The sequence below is a fragment of the Carassius gibelio genome, chromosome B8 (assembly GCF_023724105.1).
Source record: "Carassius gibelio isolate Cgi1373 ecotype wild population from Czech Republic chromosome B8, carGib1.2-hapl.c, whole genome shotgun sequence".
Classification (NCBI taxonomy): Eukaryota; Metazoa; Chordata; class Actinopteri; order Cypriniformes; family Cyprinidae; genus Carassius; species Carassius gibelio.
Window position 1 is genome coordinate 15095173 of NC_068403.1, and position 15266 is coordinate 15110438.

The following is a 15266-nucleotide window of genomic DNA, read 5'->3' on the forward strand; positions in this document are numbered from 1 at the left end:
CTGATGCCAGAATAATTGGACATGAGCCTGGTTTCCTGAAAAACGTCTATCCTCCACAAATGCCCTTTTGTCAGGCAGATGTTGGCATGGATAATATGTGTGTGCGGGCCGGCTTTTTAGGAGTCCCGTAGGACATCACCTTTAGCTAACTGTGACTCATACACAGCCATGTTCAGCCCAGAGTAGAATATCACTCCACACTCCACTGTGCCTCGTACAGCAAACCACCGTACACAACGCAGACACAAACAGACACGCAGATGCAGCTTTCATATGCTAATGCTGATATTTTAGAAGTGCCAGTCTCCCCCTCTCGCTCTGTCTCTCTCTCTCTGTATGTGTGTGTAAGAATGCCATTATGTCAGTTTTTGGAGGCAGTTTGTTGAATATCAAACAACATGAGTCATATAAATGGAGAGAAAGATCTTTTTCTGTTTGTTAGAGAAAGGAAGCATCACGCACACAATTATGCTTTTAGACTTCAGATGTCTTTTAAATTGTCACACCTTGTTGCTTTTAAAAGTGTAAATGGGAACAAAATGAGACAGGATATAAGCACAAGTGTGCTGAAAGTATTAAAAAACATAAACGACGAAATTCATCATTATTCTCCCTTTCTTTTTGAGTTATGCTGCTCTGTAAATGTTCTCACGGACCGGGGTCTATAAAGCTGTGTGGGTGCATTACTGGGCTTTATATGGCTGTTTTCTAATAGTGTGGTTTATCTTGACATGCACATGGTGGCTGTCAGCAGGAGCTGGTGAATATTGCTAATGAGAGAAGAGTGAGTGAAAAGCAAGTCAGTGAACTCATATGCTACCTTTATCTGATTTAATGCATTAATCATCAGTTATCAGACAGAAACATGCGCATACAGCCGCTCGTTCTTTTCTTAAACGCACACACATAGGCTTTTAATCTCACACCTGATGATATCTGTGACATTAATGAAAGCATTTCAGTATCAGACAGTGTGTGTGTGAGAGACACGCTGTTTATCTTGACAGGCAACTGGTGAAGTAGATCCGTCTGAGCATCACATCATTCTTTTATAAAAGCACTCATCTGCACCTGCCACACACACAGAACTGTTTGGAGAGAACTGTGTTTAGTGTCTGTGTGTGTGTGTGCGTTTGTGTGTGAGAGAGTTTTGTCTACATTATGGGTATATATTGTCTGCACAAAACACTAAATAACATCTTTATGGAAATGCACTATAGCAATAATGTATAGTAAATAAATTGATCTGATTGTTAAACAACAGATGTAGAATATTCTGCATGATGATCCTTGTATTTTTCTCCATCATTGACACTGAGACCATTACTATATAGCTATTATTTATTTATCAACATCTCTCAATAAAATATATGCAAAATCATCACATATCTTAAGAGAAAACATGGACATCAGTGCTTGAAAGTTATTTCACCTGTTGTTTAGGTTTTGTCGGAATTTAATAAAATGAATTCTGTATGCACAAAAATGAAACATTCAAGCTTAGTATAGATTTCAAAAGTTCAGAGTTGGTAAGATTATTATTAGATATTTTTTTTCTTTACGTTTTTGAAAGAAGGCTCTATTCACCAAGGCTGCATTCCTTCGATTAAAAATACAGTGAAAACTTTTATTTTGTCAAATATGATCACATAAATTCAATTTTAATATAATTTAAAATGTAATTTATCCCTGTGATGGAAAGTTAAATTTACAACAGCCGTCACATGATCCCTAAATCATTTTAAAATTATGAATTGGTGCTCAAGAAACATTTCTTATTATTATCAGTGTTGAAAACAGTTGTGCTGCTTTATGTTGTTGTGGAAATCATAAAGAAAGTTTTCAGGATACTTTGATGAATACAAAGTTTAGAAGAAAACGATTTGTTACAATGTTCTTTACGTGTACTTTTGGTCAATTTCATGCAGCCTTGCATAATAAAACATTCTTTTAACCTGTTAACTGTCACTCACCTTTTTGAAGATAGACATGAATGTGCATGATACAAACATACATTTTTATAATTCATGACTGAAAACATTTTGTAACATGATTTTGATGTACCATTTACATGGTAATGCAATGTCTGATTTTAAAATGGGTTTTGAAGGATGAATTTTTAGATTTTATGTTTTCAAGTCATATATAACTTCTGATGATTTCTAAAATGTGATAGAGAAAAAGGCAACGAGGAAGTATTTTTTTTTTAAACAAAGGTCAAAGCTCCTTTTGTAATGTAGATTTCTGAGGGTGCACTCTTGTCATAAATTCATCTATTACCTTTCCTACATAATTTTTAACAAAAAATATTGGTAAAATATATATTTGGGAGTCTTAGACCTTTCCAACGATATATAGTTTGTCAAGATTAGATTAGATTTGATTGTAATATAGTATAGTCAAGTAGGTGTCCGGTATACGGGACGGGGTGACATTTAACAGGTTAAAAATCTTCTTTTAACCTCATTCTTTTCCAAATGTGTAAAATGTTCTAACTTCTGTGGAACACAAAAGAAGATATTTTTAAGATTGTTTCAATAGATTTAGTCCATACGATAAACAAAAGTGGTGTCTATACTGGACCTCCCTGACTGTCATTGTATTGAGAGTAAAAACAGATACTGAGATAATACTCAAAATATCTTCTTTTATTTTTCACAGAACAGAAGACCGAAACTGGAACAACTCCAGTGGTGATTTCTGTTGCAGCCAGTCTATCACACACACACACACACACACACACACACACACACACACACACACACACACACACACACACACACACACACACACACATTTGTTTTTGTGAAAAGTGGGGACATCCCTTAGGTGTTTCAGAAATCATATTGTTTGTAAGCCACTTCACAGAAAAGTGTGCTTTAATATCTCCAGTGAGCAAACCAAAAGTGGCTGTACTGTAGTATAGAAAATAAATCACATGTACAACACAGACACCTGGATTTTGTAATATTCTTATTTACATACCTAAATTTTTGTTTCTTTCTTCCACTCTGTGTGTGTGTGTGTGTGTGTGTGTGTAAGAAGAGGAGAAAAAGACAGATGGCAGAAGGGGATGTGCTGAGGTTTGTTAAATTGTTCATGCCAACACTGGATTATTCTGGGCTGCAGTTGCTAACTCTAACAAAAGTAAATTGCTAAACAGTTGTGAACAATCTGTCCTAAAACTCCTCTCTGAAAATAACAATGTATTAAAAGAATGTCTAGAACCTTAAAAATAGCTCTTGTTAGCAGCGTTTTGACTCAAATTCATGTTTTAAATTGAGCAAGCCCAGAAATCTCTTTCTGAGAAATCAAGACATTTCAGTTAAAGCATAATATAGAAACATGCATTTTGAAATGTTTAGAGATATTGAAACCAGAAAGCTCTTTTCTGCTTCGAGCATTAGCTTAAGGTTTGAATCTTCTTTAGTCGTGCAATGTGTTATTAATCAAATCGAAGCTAGCCATTTTCTTTAAGCAATCTCAATAATAAACTGAACAAAACACTGCATTGAGCTCTTTTTAAGCTTTTAAGATCTTTTGTTTGGACATCATCTGCTATTATACATGAAGTTCTTATATTTCTAAATGTGGAAACATGACTTACTGAAAGCGAACAGCCTGCTCCTTACTAATGAACAATCCACTGTATGAAGTGTATTATAAATGTAGGCTTTTGAAAGCACTTTTTCTTAATTGGGATTTACAAGTGAAGACTGAATTTTCTGTTATAACTCTTGCGACAGTTTGTGCTCACACTACTCCAATTAAATGCATTTGCTTCCACTTTCAAGAGTTGCTTAGATGCATGTGAAACCACACACACATGCTGTACATATCATCTGATCTATGAATTACACAAACCACCCCATCACAACTGGGGATACTGGAGCCAAATAGATTGAGTTCATCTCACAGTTACACTGGCATATACAGAATAAGAGGTGGAGCAGCTTGGTTAAGGTGTAAGAATACAACAGCTGGTGACACCGAGGAATGTTTTTACAGTGCCGTTTGAATTATTAATTGGGTGAAGAACTTCTTTGCTCTCTCTTTTCCTCCTCTCTCTTCCTCCCTCCCTTTTTATTCATTCACTGATACAGGAATACAACACTGTTCTTCATAGGTTGCTCTTGCATATACATTTACAAAATAAAGGCTACAAAAGGGGGTTTCATAAAATAGCGATGCAATCGATGAACCATTTCCCAAATAAACTTTCCGTAAACAGTTCTTAAAATATCTTTTTTTTTTTTTTACTTAGTATGAATAATATTTGATTAATCCTAAAAACCTTTGTCTGCAATAAAGAACCATTTGTGCAGTGGAAAGGGATGTGAAAGGTTCTTCATGGAACCACAGATGCCAATAAAGAAATTTTATTTAAAAGAGAAAGATAGGCAAAATGAAGACAATTTTTTTCATTTGATATTTAAAGAATATAACTAGAAATATATGAGTTCAATGGATCAATGAATTCTAATGGAATCTGAGTACCATGTTCACCACTGAACACATGCAAGGTCTGTCTCACAAGATGTATTTTGCTCTCAGAGGTATTAAAGAGACTTTGTGATTTCTCTCGATGCATCTGGGTTTAGTTGTTCCAGTAAGTGTATAATTATTATTACTGTGTGTATAAATGGTTGGAGTATGTAAGTCATTAAATTATTGTAATTAAACCGTTTGAAGCTGAGATCACAAACGCAGCTTTGCTCTGATGATCTCTGTCAGACCTGCGAAATACACAGGGGCAGAAGGCTGGCTCAGAGAGTCTGTGTGGTTAATTAATTGCTGTTTAGAAGTGTTTTAGACATCGAGGTGTTGAGGTTTTTGTGTTGTGGAAAGGGCCACTGACCTTGATGAGTGTTGACAGATGAGCTGACACCACCAAAGACACCATCCTTTACTGTCTCCAGGGGTCAAACTGACTGCTGTGACAATTTCACAGTTTGTTCTTATGTTTAAATTAGAGGTCTTAAACAGAGGGTGTTTGTTTGGTCGCAAACTTTTCTAAGCTAAGTTCAGCTAAATGTTTCATTGTCCCTTCCACATTTATTAAGTATAATTAAAATGTAATGCAGAAGTACATGACTGTACATAATTAATAACTACTTTAACAGCTTTACAATATCATAACAATTACTGTAGATACTCTTTGGAATTATTAACTGATCATTCAGCATTCCGATCAGCAATGTTCCTCTTGTGCAAAAAAAAGTGTTGCACGATATAACGGTACTAAAAAGTTATTGCGATGCCCTGCTTTTAAAAATGGTACAATTCCACATTTTAGTAATACCGGTACTCTAAGAATGCATTTTAATAAGAGCCATATTTCCAGAGTAAAACACTGTTCATTTTTCTCTTCGTTTTATTATATTTGTCCTTTAGTTTGTTACTTGAATCTACTGTGTGTTCTTATTGTTTGATGGTAAAGATAAATTAACAAAAAAAGACTATATCAGGATAGAAATTATTGCGAAATAAAATGACTATATCATGAAATAAGATGTGTGTGTGTGAACTATTCTTTTAAGCCGACAAAATGAACGTTAGGGAATGATTACACCTTGTGATCGTAATGATCGCAATATAAAAATGTCTATGTCGATGCACTGTCGGCATCAGTTTTTCTTCTCTCTTTACCTTTTACTGCTGTTTTTATGCTTATGTCTCTCCTGCCCCAGACACAGCTGTTAACCCAGCGCTGTACCCCCTGTTAGCCTTTAGCCCAGATGTGTCTGTCTAGCAGCGCTCCTACTGTGAAAGGGTCTAATTCAGAGCAAACAAACATGTCAACAGTACATTCACTCTGTCACACACGCGCACACACATCTCGGTCTGTATGAAAGGAGATGCCACTCACATGAGATATCAGTAAAAATAGAGCTCTGTTTTGGTCTGAAACACATGTTGGCTTTAAACAATATCTGACACTTCATATTTTCACAGATTCTGGTGTCACTGGCTCAACATGTCAGACCAGCCCATAAAACCACTTCGACCCATCAGATGGATTTGATTTTAATGCTGATCTGAAAGCTTCTGGCCTCATCTAATGCTATTACAGGAAGAACATGCACAAGTGATCTTAGATCAGACCAAAGCCTCAGGGGAAGAGAAAGCGAGTGAGAGTAGAGACGGTAAGATGTCTCTGAAAAGCTTTGCTTTGAAGTGTAATGGAAAGCATTAGTTACTTTCAGGTGTAATAAACTTGAGCCAAATGTATCGACAACAGCAAATGCCTTCTGAAAGGCTTTTAACAATGTCTGCCAAATGTCTTTCTCTCCTTCTCTCTTTCTCAGTCTGATCCCCGCTCTCTCTGTCTATCTCATTCCCCCATCTCCCTGTTTATCCAGCATATCTCTTTCACTCTCTCACCAAAGTTTCTCTAGTGGAAACTTGTCCACCCTACACACTGCACGCGTTATAAATCACTTAAGAAGTCCAACACATATGTATCACTCTTTGTGACTTCTATTGAATTTCAGCTGTGGGGGAGGCACTCAGACCAACTGAGCCAAGAATGTTCAATCTTCATCTGCTGAGGGGGGTTCATTTTGTCAAATGCCTGTTTGGTGCCAAAATGAGACCCGAGTGCAAAAGTACAGTAAAGACTGAGAGGCATTTCACTGGATTCAGTGGCAATCATTTGCAATAGTATATCTGGCTCATGGAATCAATAAAGCAGTCATGTAGCTCTGTGACCCATTAATTAAAGTACATTTTGTTATGGCTTTTAGTTTCCCACTAAAAGCACTCACTGAGTAAATGAGTTTTGTAATATATGTAACACTTCATGATTTTATGTGTTATTCATATTATTTCTTTCAAAATTAAGCTTCCTGCGCATGTACGAATGTACAAATTTCCCAGTTCTGAGCAGCTTGATAACTAGGAGAATAACAAAGTGAAGTAAACAATAAAACCTGCACTAAAAACAGTGATTATGATAATACATTCAAATAATATGATAGCAAATGCATCATCTTAACTCATCGAAAACATTGCACAGTCAAGGTAAGAATTTTGGTGCCCACCCTTACATTTAAATCAAATCTATTACTTGCTATTATAATGAACTTTTCTATTTATTTTTGAATCTATGGTATTTATACACCATTTAACCCAATTGAACCATTTTTTATTGAAAAAAGAGCACTTTATTAATTATTTCTACTTTAATAAAACGGTCAAAATCAAGCCAAGGTACTCGAAACAAATCAATATATTTTATTGATGGATATATTATTATTTTATCAATGGATATTTTATTTACGGATACATTTTCAGAGTTTGCAATTATAAAATTAATAAGAAAAATTCCTTTATCAACACATTGTGAAAGTCAGTGGATTAAAGTAATATTTTACTGGTATTTACATAAGAACTCAAATAAGTCGCCCTTTTTTTTTTCAAATGACTTATCATTGTTGGATACATCTGTGTTTCCTGCCACCTAAAACAAATATGTAGTTATTAGACATTTAAATGGCAAGTTTAGCTAAATCTTATGCCACTCAGATGAACTTGTGAACTCAAATAATGTGCCCTTTTCTTTGAATTACTTTTTATAAGCTTAGAAATGTGTGTTTTTCACCACTTTAAGCTCATTTGTACTTATCAAGTTGTGTGCTTTTAAATGGCAGGTTAAACAGAAAAGGATAGCTGTCACAGACGCCGCTGAGTGGCGCTGGTTCACTGTGCGTTGGGTTCCTTCTCACATCCCTGGAGAGCACGCAGGGAGCGAGGCAGCGCAGCACAGAGCTCCAGACCTTTGCCTTCAGCACCGGCAGATACTGCACAGAGCGTCTCCAGCGCGGACCAACACCGACAAAACAAGCCCAACTGGAAACTATGCGGGGTGATGGCTCCTTTACAAACATCTGTGTGATTTTTAAACCAGACGCGAAAGCACTGAAGTTTCACGCCGCTCTTATTTGAGTTGAGATGAATATCTGAGACGCTGCGAGAGAAGGAACTTTGCGTCTCCGCGCACCCGGACGCCCTGCGGGGACATAGGGCGCTTTTGTGATCAGAGGACTGAACTTTTGTTTTTGTTTTTGTGGGTTTCTGACTGTCTCTGGCGGAGCAGATACAGGAGAGATCATTTAGAGCGGATTGCTCAAGCCTCTCCGGTTCGTGGATGGAATAACTCATAATGTTAGGGCAATGAGACCCGTCTCTGCTGCTGCTGGGCAATAATCCGGACCACCGCACCAACAGGTATGCAGCTTTTGCCATTTATTTGGTTTCACGCTTTTATTTTACATGTGCTTAAATTGAATTTTTCACAATGTATATGTCTACAAAGAAGAATGGGATGGTGTATAGTACCACTCTAATTAAAGTCATTGACCAGTTTAGTAAAATAAACGGGTAGCCAATAGTCTGTTTTAGTGATCCATGACAGTTGCTTTAGTGAGTCATGCATTCTGATCGTGATCGGGCGCGGGTCACTGAAACTTAATAGGTAGGCTATAGCCTGTGTGTAAACCTGAGAATCATCCTGGGAGCTATAAAGCTGGAATATTTGGTGTCAAGCGTGATTAAGAAATAATACCATAGAGTAAAAAGGGCAATGAGTGTGATGAGTTAGCGTGTGCGCGCGCGGGAGAGCGAGGGTGTGTGGTCTGACCGCTCTTCGTCTTCTTACCGCATTAACAGTATATGCCATGTAAAAAGTCAGGCTTACCCTTAGTAAATCAGCTTACCCTGCTTGGAAAGGGCGCAAACAGAGTAAAGGTCTCTGGTCCCAGTGAGCACATAGCCTGGCACGCGCATACAGCCACCAGCTCATTCAAATCTTGTGAGCTGTGATTCAGTGTCTTAGGCTACAGCCTTGATTTACCTCATAAAATGACACTTAGAACATAAATAAGCTTATATTTAGCATTTACATTAAACAAAACATTATATCAGTAGCTAATATTTATTGATTTACAAGTCTAAAAACTTAGATTTGAAACGAATATGAGTTGGCAGTTCAGTGAGTCACCGAGTAGTTGACTCGCGAATCACTCGAATCGAGCCGTGAACAGATTCTTCACACTTATTAGTGAGCGAATCATTTCGATCGGTTTTGTGATCCAGTTAATTTGTTTCATTACAAAAGTTTCGACTGACTGGAACGATTTGAGTTAAACTATACAAAAATGCAATACAATGTGGTCTTCAGACATACGTCATGACTTTCTTCTTTTTAAGCTGTTTTTGCATCAGTAAATTGCACCAAATAAGATAAAGCGTTTTATAAATCCTCCACATCACTCTGGGAGAGAGATAAAAGACAGGAAAAAAAAATGAATATTGCAGAATATGGCCATATGAATTTGTAAGTTGGAACTATAATTTCCACAGTAATTGCATTGCCTTGGCTGATGTGGTTGGCTGATATAACTCCCTTCGGGCCACAGTGCGTGTTTATACTCCTTCTAACAGTGCTGGTTATGTGTTCGCTATGAGGGAGGATGTTGTCGGGAGCAAAAGGCTTAGGAACACACAGATGCCCCGCTGATACTGGCTGCTGAAATAATCCTTTGTGAATCACCACTGAATGTAGTAGTTTATTTGATTTGGCTCTGTTGTGTGCAGGTCCTGGATCTGCTGTTAGAGTGAAAGTGGTTTAACCCGAGCACTGCATGTGGGACTGGCCTTGCTATGCTGATACACTCATTGTCACTGACTGGATGGATCTGAAATCTGTTGTCAATGTAAATGTTTGGAAAAGTGCAATAGTGTTGTTTCTGTCAAATGTAGTGAACTGCCCCTCCTGAGCAGGCGTGGATTAACGCACAGGTAGGCCTGTCGCAATAACCAATATATCGATTTATCGCGCAATATATGTACATGACCTCAATAATTTTTGGTGATGCAATATATCGCCCATTATATTTACTTATAGCACATATTATTGTACATTCCACTTGTGCCTGTGTCTTTTGCACCTTCTCGTACATAATGTGGTGTAGTCGTGAGGAGCTTGTTCAAATTTAAATCACGTTTCTACAAAAAAGTTTAATCTGCAGATTTGGTTTAAGGATCTGTGTTTAAGGATCTGTGATTTCCAACATTAGTGTGCACCTTTAACTTACATAGAAAAGAAGGTGCGGGAAAAATCTGTAGATGGAAAAATCATTGTTCATTGTGCATTTTTCTTTTTTTCTACTCGTTACTTTGCACTTTTTGTTTTATATATAGATACATATAGATCTAAGTTTATTTACTATTTATTAAAGTTTTTAAGGTATCTATTATTTGGATACTTAATTTCCACAATCTAAATATTCTCAAAAATTAAAGTTTGTTGCCTTGCATTTTATGCCATTACATTATGATTTTATATTCAGTGGCATAAAATGGTCTTTAAAATGGCAATAATATCGATTATCGCAATTATTCTGGGGCAATATATCGCACAACAAAAATTTGTTATCGTGACAGGCCTACACACAGGCATGCCTAGGCTGCAGCCTAGGGGCCCCACGTGTGCAGGGGCCTCGGATTGGCTGGACTATTTTTTTTATTATTTTACATTTTCTTTAGGCAAACAAAAAAAATCCTCATTGGCCCATAAAAAAACATCGAAAGAGGATTCATTGCAAAGCGTCTGACAAAATAAATGTATTGTATTGTAAAATGCACGCTCAGCGCTGCCGAGAGTTCGCGTGATTGCTAAATTGAAACCGAAAGTAAAATGTGTACGTGCATTCAAAATCGATATTAGTGAATTTTAAGCGTCGGCATTAATGATAATCAAACAATGAAAGAGTCTTGACTGAATGCCATTTGTAGCTTTTATAAGCATTAATATAGTATAAATTGTCTGTGAAACCAGTAAATAAATTACGGTGCCACTAATAAGAATGTGCACATTTTTCTTCATTGATCTATTCACTTGTCTCTGCTCTCAAAATGCACCAGATTTATGCATTTAAATTTAAAATGAACAAAAATGTCTTACACCCACAGAACCCCCTAGATTAGGAAAAAAAATGTGTACCAATCACAGTCTCACAAAATTATGTGGGGACACTGGGAATGTAGAGGAAACCCTGTTGGATTGGCTGTCTCAGTGTGTGTGTGTGTGTGTGTATGCCAGTTCACCTTAATATTTGCATGTGGACCATGTATGGCACTAAATAAATATCTCCAGTAAAGGATAATGATTGGGGGGGGCTCACACAAAGAGCAGCCTAGGGGCCCCTGACCACCTTAATCCGCCTCTGATCCTGAGATCCAGAGCAAGTTTAATTAGCCTGTAGATTGACAGGAAAGTGAGAGATGCTCTATAAAAATGATTTACTACTCAGCATATAGAGAGAGTGGGATAGAGAAAGCGAGAGAGTGTGTGCTAATTATATTTGACTTGCACCAAATGAGGTGAAACATTTGTAGGCCTTTAAGAATCTAGTGTATTTTAATGCACTAAACCTTGTTTTAGATATTTCTTTCAGTTTACAATCACTCAGCTCTTTATTGTGTTAGCGCTCACTTTCGCCAAGAATTTGTTTTGTTTAGCTGCTAGCTGATGCTTATTTTCCTCTCATTATCTCATTACCAACTTCATACAGTCAAACTGCACGTCTATCGTGTGTTTATAAAGATGTTTGGCTGCATTATTGTGTGTGTTTTCACAGGCTATTAACTGTGACAAATAACTGTTACTTGTTGGAAGGGCTGATGTCTGGGTCAGAGCGGGAATCTCAGGTTTCTGCAGCTGGTTTGGGTTTCAGTTCAAATGATTCGAGTGTAGTCAGCTGACCAGACCCTTTCGCATTCAGTCCCACTAATTTATCAAGCGTGGTGTGAATAATTAATCAAAGCATTCACATAGAACCAGTGTGTGTAATTATGTTTGTGCCATTGTGCGTGTGTGACTCTCCACTCACAGGCAGAATACAGCTGTCAGTCCAGGTTTAAAGTGCTAAATACAGTTACATGTGTTTGGTTTGTGTGTTTATTTATATATATATATATATATATTTCAGCAGTCATTACTCATTACTCAGAAATCATTCTAATATGCTGAAACTGCAAATTGATTTAATGTGCACCTGGTGAACATTTATTCAATTTGCTTGGAGTGCAATGAAAAATGAAATCAAGAAAATTATTGCTTGTTTTTTACTATATAGTACGTGTCAATGTCTGAAAGGAAGTTATGTAAAATGAATGAATAGCAACTATTAAACTGACATGACAATGCTGTCAAAGTGTTGGCTGTGGATCTGCAGTTTCTTGAGTGTAATGACTACAGGTAGAACTTAAGAAGAGCTCAGTTAAGTTGGCATCTGTGGCATTTTTTTTTTTTTTTTTTTGGCAGGTATGGTTTATAAGTGTAATGAGGTTTTTTATACATTAGTTTTCCCTTAATGGTGAATTTTATGGTGAAATATATGTCCATTAATAAATTCTAAGAAAAATCTATCAACATGATCTATCCCAGTGTATCGTGTTAATAGGAAGACATTTCTGTATAGATCATTTCCCACTGGTATTTTACACTTATTTTATGAATTGTGTTTTAGGGTTAGAGGAAATGTCTATAAACTTAATGTAAAAAGTATTGGTAATTCTCTTCCAGGACATTATAAATTTCTGTACTGATTTTTTCCTTCGGTGCATGCCTTCAAAAATGTTGTCAGTGTAATGATTAAACCAAATGATCTGTACAAAATTACATTTACATTTATTCATTTAGCAGACGCTTTTATCCAAAGCGACTTACAGTGCATTCAGGCTATACATTTTACCAGTAGTAGTTATAAGTAAATTAGTTGTGTTTAGAAGGTAATTTCCCAATTTGGAAGAAAAAAATGGAGTTTTAAACTTCAGAATATTTATGCATGAAAGTTTCATGGCCTTCATATTGATGATTTGTTGTTTTCAGTAAATTGCTTTGTGTGCAGCTGAGCCATCTGCCAAAGTGTTGATTAATGAGAGAACAACAAAACACCAGACAGATGAAATCTGCACCTTCAGAAAACCAAACAGTCTCTGCGTCAACTTCATCCTATTTTCTGATCCCATCATCTGGGATCACACAGTGAGAATCTCCCAAAGAAAAAATAAGGGCAGCGATGACCACTGCTTTACTCTTCACCTCAAGAGTTCAACAAACCTTGACTGAGAGATAGAGAGAAAGAAGACACTTCATTACTGCAGTCTCAGCCCCCTTTCTTTCATTCATTCAGACATCATTTCTGTCTCACAGGACAAGATTAACATTACTGTCATGACACAGGCTCTGCGGGAATCAAGAGATAGAGAAAGAAAGTAATAGAGAGTAAGTGACCCCCAGTGTTTCCCGAGGTGAAGCGTATAAATGGATGACTTGCTCAGTAACAGGGTGAGCTGGGTGGAGAGGTTGTAAGTATGTGTGTGTTTGTAGCTTGAAGTATTTATTTGTTGAAAGAAAGAATCTTTATTTTCCAGTGAGAGACAGCGAAATAAGTGCCTAAAAAAGAACAGGTAAACAAACACAGTAGAAATAGCCACAGGAGAATGCTACTCTTTTAACGCTCAGGAGACTTGATGTTGTGCTTTATTTAAGGATCAACTTTGTCCAAAGTGTTTCTTTTAAAACAAAAATAAAAATAGATGCGGCATACATACAGTAAGAACGTAGAGCTTTACAATGAAAGAGGATTGCATCGCTCAGAAAAATTGGCTTTGGGAGAATTTGATGAGAAATAATTACGTTCATACGGAAATATCTGACATTTCATTGCAGATTTGGGTATCTTGGTGCAGTGACGTGAGATTATGTGAGGAAAATTAGAAGCAGGAGACTTTTAATGACATTGCTAATGTTTTTGTAGTAAATTTAAATTAATTTGAAAATTAAGTGAAATCTGCTTAAACACAGTTTGGCATAAATTGAATAAAGTGAATGAGAATGTAACTTAAAACATTAAGTTAGCAATCAAGAGCTAATACTGTACATTTTGAGTAGAGAAGGATGCCACAAAACAACTAAACATGAACAGATTTTTCTTCTGGTTGATTTATTTTAAATATAAAAAGCACTTTTTGATTTATTTACACATACTTTAATGTTTTTAAAAAAGAAGTCTCTTATGCTCACCAATGCTGCAATTCTTTGATCAACATTACATTAAAACTGATTCTATTTTAAAATGTAATTTATTCACGTGATGCAAAGCTGAATCAGCAGTCATTACTTACTCCTTCAGAACAAAATTTAATTGATGCTCAAGAAACATTTCTTATCATTATCCATGTTGAAAATAGTTAGCTGTAGTGTACATTTCTATGTATTTATATGAATTGTGAACTGTTATTATTGCATGAGTACTAATGAAGAGTTTGCTTAATATTATCAAGTTTAAACTTAATAATGCTATGTAGAAAGTACAATATTTATTTCTCAACTAAATATTTCTTCAGTGTAGCCATTCACTGTTGCTGTATGAGTGATGTTCACATCATCAAGTGTTAACACTGGACGCATCTTGGGGTCTAGTTTGTGTTTGAGTGTGTGTGTGTGTGACTATCATAGTGGATTTGTATTTGGTGCTTCTGGCTGAGTTTCACTCTCCAGGTCCCTGATGTCGTGGCTATTGATCTTCATTTGCCAGAATTCAGGCAAAACAAGCACCTCTGAGCCTAATTACACCCAACCCCCTGTCTGATGTGAATGTTCACATAACACACATGCACACACACCTTGAGGATCAGCCAGAATGAACGCAAACAGTGTGGGGGGGCTGCATGAAGGATGATGGATATGAACGGATCCACCTTTGAGGTTTATTTTGGGACAAACACAAGTGGGAGAGATGGCCATCAATCATTTAGCTTGAGGTTTTTGCAGGACTAACCTGGACTCGGTCAAGCTGTAATAAACAGAGGAAGTGACTAGCTGTATCTTTCTTTCTATCTTGTTTGTTTTTATATAATACTTAATTGTTTCATTCTGTCTATTCTTCCTGTTTTCTTTCTTATCTGTCTCCCAATCCTGCTTTCTCCTCTCATGTATCTTGGGGTGAGAAAGCTTTCACTCAGAACAATTTGTTTTTGCTGAACCACTAGGTTTTCTCTTTGTCTCTCACTGTGTCTAGTTTTTCATTTTCTCTCTCTTTCGGTCTTCTCTCTGTTGTGAGGGTGTTATGGGATTTCATGCTGGATAGAGGACTTTCTGCTTCAGGGCTGAAAAAAACAAAACTAATGACTTCTTTTTTTCTTTACATTGATTGTGTTTTCACTCTTTTGTCTTGTGTGTGCATAATTCCAAATAA

The 15266-nt window shown here is 36.6% G+C and overlaps 1 long non-coding RNA gene across 1 annotated transcript in view; it reads left to right on the top strand.

The window, feature by feature from the left end:
* The window catches only part of LOC127963519 (uncharacterized), a 29691-nt gene extending 18865 nt beyond the window's left edge, over nucleotides 1–10826 (top strand). The window contains exons 2-4 of the long non-coding RNA XR_008154853.1: nucleotides 5956–6146; nucleotides 7653–8229; nucleotides 9598–10826. This is a non-coding gene — a long non-coding RNA (uncharacterized LOC127963519). The remainder of the gene's footprint in view (nucleotides 1–5955; nucleotides 6147–7652; nucleotides 8230–9597) is intronic.
* Nucleotides 10827–15266: the final 4440 nt, after the last annotated feature.